The sequence below is a fragment of the Thunnus thynnus genome, chromosome 10 (genome assembly GCF_963924715.1).
Source record: "Thunnus thynnus chromosome 10, fThuThy2.1, whole genome shotgun sequence".
NCBI lineage: Eukaryota > Metazoa > Chordata > Actinopteri > Scombriformes > Scombridae > Thunnus > Thunnus thynnus.
Window position 1 is genome coordinate 14732882 of NC_089526.1, and position 8482 is coordinate 14741363.

The following is an 8482-nucleotide window of genomic DNA, read 5'->3' on the forward strand; positions in this document are numbered from 1 at the left end:
TTATCAGACTTGAGATCTGTCCTGTGGAACCATCACTCTCCCAAACCCAGTCATCATCAGGCCTGCCTCTGGTCACTAGTGTGTAAGAGTGTGTGTGTATGTGTGTGTGTGCATGAAAATCACACTGACTACATTTTATTTGGAAATTTTAATGTTTTTAATGTTATTCTTAAAGCATCAGTTCACCAAAATTACACACACACACACACGAAAAAACAAACAAACAAAACAGATTTTCTCACTTGCCTCTATGGCCATGCAGATAGTTTTGTTTTCTGCCTAATACAATGGAGTCTAATTTTTTTTTGCGGTTCTCACAGCACTGAAAAATTCAACTTTAAAAAATTCAACAGCAACATCTCACTCCAGAATCAGTGTCCTCATTACTCTTGATTATCTGGAGAACAAGCTGTCAACAGTTGTCACAGTTTTCCTTTAGTAGAAAATAGTTAAAAATAAATAAATTAAAAAAAACTCCCGACATAAAAGCTGAGTTCTGATTCCTATGTGGATAAATAACACACATAGAAGTGACCCTTTAATCCACTGACACAGAAAAGTTACACACACAACAAATGCAAACATGTAGGCTTCACTTTGCTCACACGGGGGCACAAATTATGGCTGCAACTAACAATTATTCTCATTAATGATTAATCTATTGATTATTTTCATGAATAACCAATCATTTATACTATAAAATGTCAGAAAATAGTGAAAAATATCTATCACAATATCCTAAATCTCAGTGTGATGTATTGCTAGTTTTGTCTGACCAACAGTCCAAAACCAGCAAATGTTTTGGAATTTTTATCTTGAAAAATGAAATGATTAATTGACTATCAAAATAGTTTTCAAGTAATTATCAACAAATTTAATGACTCACTAATCGTTTCAGTTCTAGCACAAACACAAACAAAGGCATGCACACACACATACTGTACATACCGTGGTTTCCACCCGGTTGTTTCCAGCCAGCATGTTTTGTGATGGAATGAGCATGAAGTTGCACTGGGGACAAACAACTAAGAAAATAAACTGCTGCTACTTACTCTACATGTACACTGATGTACAGCCAGTTTTGGGACTCTGTTCATATGGCAATAAAGGTTAGGATGTGAGGCGATTAGGCTTCAGATGGTATAGACGGACTAGTGCCCATTGTTCCTGGGCCACATGATTTGTGATAAGGTATCCATATCTGGTTCAGTGGTGTGTTCACTGTCGCTGCTGTGGTATTAATAGGCCAGATACACATCAGCTATTCATATTTTCTGCTACGGGGAAAAGGTGAACCAGCCACTGTACTCTTCATATTCCTCTTGTTATCTGTATTTGCCACATGCATTCATCTTCATTTGCATTCATCAATCAATTCATCATCACAGCTCACCCATGTGCACCTCTCTCTCTTCCTTCTGGTCTCTATGGCGGTCTCTCTCGTTTGCCTACGGCCTATGGTAATATTGGAGTGGTAACATCAGGGTTTATGAGGCATGTGATGGCATGCGTCATCACTGTATTTATTCCACAGTGTGTGTCAGTATGTTTCTGTAGCACACAAAGACATACAATGAGTACATTTACATGATGTGCTGTTGTGGTTAATAAAGGTTCGATGTGTGGTTGAGGCACATTACTCTGTTGATGTCTGTTTTTCACAGTTCCACCTCACTTTAACATCTGTGAGTGCATGTGTGTGTGTTTGTGTGTGGTTGGTATAGAGAGAGAGTGAGAGAGAGAGAGAGAGTGAGTGACAGTTTGATCTTTGTTGTTTGGTCTAATCTGATGTGACTGGGCTCCCTTATCTCTATTTACGCATCTGTTTAGCGCTGAGCTAACAATCAAACAATAAGTTTCTCTCTCTCTCTCTCTTTCACACACACACACAAATACACATACTGTGTACACAGAAACACAAGGATGCACTTGAAATTCTGGACTCCATAACAACATTCCCACCTATTTTATATTTTATAGAAATCATATTTAAAGAAAAAAGCAAATGTAATAAATGGAATAGATTTGTAAATGAATGTTTATTATGCTTTTAAAAAATATATAACATATAAAATTCAACATGCTGAGATGATGCACAAGCAATAAGACAGCAGTGGTCAATAAATAGTGTTATGACTTCATTTCTGAGGAAAAGCTTCTACTATAGTAGAAACAAATTCACCTTTCAGTAAGCTCAACACCAGTTAATGAAGTTTACTGAGCATGTGATGTTTCCCCCTTTTGTAACTATTTCTGTTCTTCCAACTCTCTCTGGTGTACTGAAACATTTCTTTTGCAGCAGTCATTTAAACACTGACAGACCCTGCAGCAGTGGTGGAATATAACTAAGTACATTTACTCAAATACTGAACTTAAGTATTATTTTTAGATACTTATACTTGTGTATTTTGATTTCATACCACTTTATACATCTGCATACTCATCAGTTTGTACTTTTTACTTCATTACATTTATTTTACACCTGTAGTTAGTCTTTATTTACTGTAAATAATAAATATGATGTGTTATAAAATATGATACATTGTAATAGATTAACTATCCAGTATATAAAGGAGTAGACTGTAGCTCCATTGTGACCAACTACAATGGTAAAATTCTGCTTGCATTCAGTATTAATGCATCAGTAATCTAATGATTTAACTGCACTGAGTTATCTATTTTTCCTTTAAGTACATTAAGTATCAATAGTACTTACCTTTAAGTAACTGTTTTATTGCAGGACTTTTATGGGCGGCACAGTGTTGCAGTGGTTAGCACTGTCGCCTCACAACAAGAGGGTTCTGGGTTCAAACCCACCAGCAAGATGAGGCCCTTCTGTGTGGAGTTTGCATGTTCTCTCCAAGTACTCCGGCTTCCTCCCACAGACCACAAACATACAGGTGAGGTGAATTGTTGACTCTAAATCCCCCCTGCATCCCTCTAGGGTATAAGCAGTAAAGAAAAAGGAAGAATGGAGGACTTTTACTCATAATGGAGTATTTTTACAGTGTGTGATTTTACTAAAGTTAATTCACGCTCAGTATTAATGTGCTATTGGGAAGGACCAACATTTTGAGCTTGCAAGTTGGATGCTTAATAACTTCGCTTTCATTTACTATTTTATTGGAAAATCCAACCCAGAAGACAAATGATAAACAAATGTAGACTGCCTGCAGCTTAAAAAGCTGACGCAATAAACTTAGCAAATGCTACTTAAGACTCTGACTGCCAACAAACATAAGTAATAAAGGTGCATGTTCATATAAGTTTTGTTTTCACATAAATAGGATTTTTCTAGCTTGGTGAGACCATTAAATTTTTCCTGGAAGGGATTTGGCTTTCTCAAAAACAACATGAAAACAAGGAGAAGCAGGTGAAACAGGGACTGAAGACAACATTTTCATTTCATTTGGTGTCTCAGGTGGCGAATGTTTTGAACATTGTCAAACTATTTTTACTGTATACATTGATATTTACATTAAGGGACATTTGTATTTACCACTGATACAAATACTCTTCAAATAATGCTCATCACCAAACCTCAACCTTTCAAACTTTTCACCCCCCTCAGCATCTGCAGACACACACCATACAGATGTTGTACACAAGCAATTAAAATTGATTTGTCTATAAGTCAAAGTGCAGTTAATGAGGTTGATAAAGACAGAGAACATTTATTTATTTTTTTTTTTAATCACTAGATTCCTGTCGTGTCAGGTCCCATTGACAAAAAAGACAAGACAGGTGAAAGAAAGAGGTTGACCACAAAGGGAAAGAGACAGGTGATGAGAGGAGAGGGTTACTCATGTCTCAGAGGAGTGGTGTTAGACTGGCAGTATAGTCTACCTCAAATTGAATTTGGCATGTTCCCACAGGCCAAATGGTGGTTTTGAGTGCCACATTTGGCTTTGATCGCTGCAGTGAGTGGGGGCTGGTCGGCTGAACTTGTTGAAATATTCCCATCGCCTTGTACACCAATACACATCAGGTCTTTTTTTTTTTTTTTTTTTTTTTTTTTTGCGGCTCTGTTGTTTCCTCTCACTGTGACTGGCAGGTTCCTCCATCTGGCGTGGATGTTGTTAAACAAACAGACCTCGGGCCGCAGGGAATATACTGAGATTTCCACACATTGCCGCATTCAACAGCCGTTTGTGAACTCAACAAATTGCATTTCTTTTGGAGTGTAGGACTCAACTTAAAAGTTGTTGGAGTGACTTTCTGTTCCTGGCTGGACCGTGATGTATTAACATTAAAGACATGAAGCTTTGACAAGGAACAAGACAGTATGGAGGGTGTAGATGAGGGGATGGGGGCCTTGTTATAGGATGGAGACAGAAAGGAACGAAGGTGATTGGTGAGGAAGCAGGCCACAGGCCACAGCCATGTTTTTTAAAAGAGAAGCCTTTTTAGCTCTTTCCGCCTTGCATACTATATGTGTGCATTTACTTTGCATTCAGTCGTTCAGTCTATCTCTCATTCCCTCTCCTTCCCACTCCGCACACCGAGCGGAAAGTGAGGGAAAGTGGCAATTGAATTTCCTTCCAATGGCAGTGTGGAATAGGAAAAAAGTGCAGGGCCACAGTGCAAGCCTCTATCTCATGCAGACACTGAACGCAGCCTTAATCCATTCCTCTGCCCTTCCCTTTCCACACATACTTGTCTCCAAACCCCCTCCACTCCATTCCTGGAATAAATTATTTCATTTCTTTTTGGTCCGCAGCATTTTTATTTGTCTCTGTGGCGCGCCTCAACTTCTGTCCCTGTGGAGAGCCCTGATGAATGTGTTGGGCTCACACCCTCTGATCATCCCTGCTCTGAACGCCTTTAGATACACACTGGCTTCTGGCTGCCTCCAATGCACATAAGGACTCTCTCCTTCCTTCACCCTCCTCTCTCTCTCTTCTCTCTCTCTCTCTCTCTCTCACACACACACACACACACACACAAATACACAAAGCAATAATGAAAGCTGTAGAATAGATCTGGATTCTTTATCTTTTTCTTCACGCACACAAACTCCATAGAGACAAAAACGCATTTTCACTCTCCTCTGTGGATATGAGCTTGTGCTGCTGCTCCTTGTTCAGATTAATGATGACATTTAAGAACACTGAACAATTTCAAATAACATCAATAGTTTATCCGGGAACATACATACAACAATGTATGGAATTCAGTCTGTATTACTGAGCTCATGAATATGTAGAAAAGCTGCAAAATGAATTATTCTTTTTTATAATTGGAAGAGAGAGTCTAAGGACATGATTAACAGAGCAAGAACTCTTTGTGTGTAATATCATGTGTTCATATGGTTGCATGCGTGGGGGCACTGAACATGTGTGTTTTGAAGGAATTAATGAAGGCAGTTGCGCTTTCTCTTGTGCCAAGTTATCATGTCGGGGTGCTGTGCTGATTGACATGGTCTGGAACGCTGTCTGGGACCCCTAACAATGTTGGATGAGACCTCATCTTCCTCAGTGGCGTGCGCGTGTGTTTCCCAACGCGACATAGCTTGACAACACAAGATTGGGATTCGATAAGGATAAGTGAGCGTACTGTTTCATCCAGGTCACCGGGGGGATTCACTTCTAACACACAGAGATTCACACACACACACACACACACACACACACACACACACATAGAGACCACATTCCCCCTAGCAGGAGGTCCTCCAGTGGTATCAATTAAGGAACTGGTCCAATCAGTGTCAGCTAATCTTAGCACCAGCTTGATACCCAACTACAAGGAGATTAAGATTAAGCTTACATCTTAACACAGAGGAGCCAGCCACACAAACATATACACAAAAGACCCCCCACTCACAACACATAAAACACACATTACACATCTCAACACACAGAGATGTTAACACAACAGCCTCGTTTTTGTCTGCTGTGAAGTTGCATCTGGCGGCATTTCTGCTTTGAGATGCTCTGTGAACAGAGGACAATAATGGAATGTGTACTTTTTCTCACTGTTATTTTTCTCTCCTCTTGTCTCCCCCTTTGCTAGGCTAAAGTCTGACCTAAATACTTCAGGTTTTTGATGATTGGACCAAAACAGAGATCACAGGCGTCCAGCGGGCTTGTCGTGATAGTGGAGAAAAGGGAGGGAGGCTGAGGATCCGGACACACTCACAGAAAGATGCTGGTATTACCACATTTCATAACTGTACAACACGGAGCTCATAAACCAGTCAAACCTTATCCCCACAGACCGCTGAATTCATCATCTTAAATCTTACTCAAAGCCTTACCTTTCACCCTGCCGTGAGATGAAAAAGCTGCAATGTATCGGCTCTGTGCCCTCCACCAAGCCACTGCTAATCCCGGCCTGGGCGGGAGGGGTCCATCATTCACACGCTCAGAGGGGACACCAGAGAACTTTTGCCCTTGGCTTGTGACCACACCTTGAGATTGAAGAGCCGGTAATGCAGCGATGGCAGCTGGCCCACCAGTTAATGATGTGCTTTTTCCTTTTTCAGCTTAATACAGATCTGTACTGCTCACCATCATCACTGTTTTGACACATAGCCACATGCACGCACACGCACACGCACACACACACACATTGTTTCTCTGCCAAACACACACACGCACATGGACACAATAAGAACAGGAAACATAGAGGTCAAAGAACGATTCAACAGTTTTTTAAGAGCATCCATTCATTTTTCATTTAATGACATGAGGCGATGTGATAGGTGTAATCACCGTGATGAAGTCCCCTCCAATTCCATCAACACCTGCTCCTTTGTACCGCAGGACAGGATATAAGAAAGGGCAGCTCAGACCAGAAGAGTTTTAAAAGTCTTTCTCTTGGGTAGAAGGCTTCCTCAGCTGAATTTTACTCATCAGTGTTAAAAGATTAGCTGTGGAGCTAACCACCAAAGTCATAAAGTTACCTGTTATGATATAATAGTGAGATTTTATTATAGTCATTAATCTTAGTTTTCTAAATTAAATGTTTCCCAAGTAGGCAGGAATATTTTTATTTTACCTGCAAAGTATAAATCATCAGATTAGTGCTGTCTAATGCATCTAAAGGTGCGTAGGAAAATTTCCGTCATTCTGTAAGTAGCCTAATAGGCATGTCTGGCAAAGATCTAAGACCAAAACACTGCATTTTCAATAAAGGTAGTGCTGACGGTGTGTGAGAATTTAAACTTCAATTCATAAATAAAAATAATTTGCAAGTTAAACAACAGACCTGTCAAAATAGTAGTTCTCTGAATTCTACTGTTGCTGTGCCTTGAGCTAAATGCTAACATCTGCATGCTAACATGCTCACTATGATGATGCTAACATACCGTTTTTAAGTAAGTATAATGTTTAGCATCTTTGTTTAGCATGTTAGGATGCGAGTATTTGCTAATTAGCAGAAAACCCAAAGTGCAGTGGAGGCTGATGGGAATGACATTAGTTTAGTTTTGCAGGAATGATGGTGACACTACTGTATATGGAAAGTTAAGGGATCACCAAAGTTATTCAAATTCATGTCTTTGGAGAAAATGCACATCTCTCACAAATTTCATGACAATCCACCCTACAGTCAATACATTTCACTCAAAACCACATATCAAGCTCGTGGTGGTGCTAGAGGAAAAGTCAGGGGATCACTAAAGTCATTAGGCTTCATCCTCTGGGGTCCATGAATGTCTGTTGTTGTTGAGATATTTCAGTCTGGAAGAAAGTGGTGGACCAACCAATCAACACTGGCATTGCTTAACCACATCACTAGTGTGGCTAAAAACATTAACTTGTCTAAAACTTCTTGTCTTAAACTTGTCACCTCTGTATCATATATTCAAAGAATACAAAGGATAAATCTTAGACTACAGTAAACGTCCATTTCATCCGATGATCAATCAGGAAACTAATCTTTTGATCAACTTCATAATTGCAGGATCAGTCATCCAAGAGTGCCACCATTTCTCACCATAGTTACCGTTAACCCTGTTCCCAAACAACCCGGAAACCACAATTAGATAATCAATTGAAGTAATCAATGACTTGATAAACTGCTGAATACATGTCTAAGTCACCACCAATCATCCTTTAAACTGTGGTGATGCATGTGCTGTCAGAGCTCTGTGTGCATTGAGTCCAGAGAGAATAGAGGCGAAGACAAGCAAAGCACACCTCAGCTCTCTGAAGTGGCTTCCCTTCTTCTAAACACTGATCTGATAAGATAAGAGCAAACCCCACCAGGAATTTGTTTTCACTGCTCTTTCATGGTAGAGCGGATGATAGCGAAGACATGTGGAGAAGAGAGCCACTTTGGCCCCGTCTCAAGACACTAAGAAAAGCAAGTGAATTCCACCAGAGAGGAAGAATCCAGAGCCAGTTATTGGTTTTGGCCCCGTCAGACTGACCCAATGAAGCCAAACATCTGCTTCTCTTATTTGATGGGGAGGCAACAATATGTGCTTGGCAGTCACCGTCAGCGCTCACTCACACAAAGGGAGAATGGCCCGCGA

General features: G+C 40.1%; 1 long non-coding RNA gene across 1 annotated transcript in view; it reads right to left on the reverse strand.

Moving 5' to 3' along the window:
* Positions 1 to 111: 111 nt before the first annotated feature.
* LOC137191309 (uncharacterized) overlaps positions 112 to 8482 on the reverse strand; it is a 31435-nt gene continuing 23064 nt past the window's right edge. Inside the window, exons 3-4 of the long non-coding RNA XR_010930386.1 lie at positions 6260 to 6581; positions 112 to 2940 (exon numbers count right to left, since the gene is read on the reverse strand). This is a non-coding gene — a long non-coding RNA (uncharacterized lncRNA). The remainder of the gene's footprint in view (positions 2941 to 6259; positions 6582 to 8482) is intronic.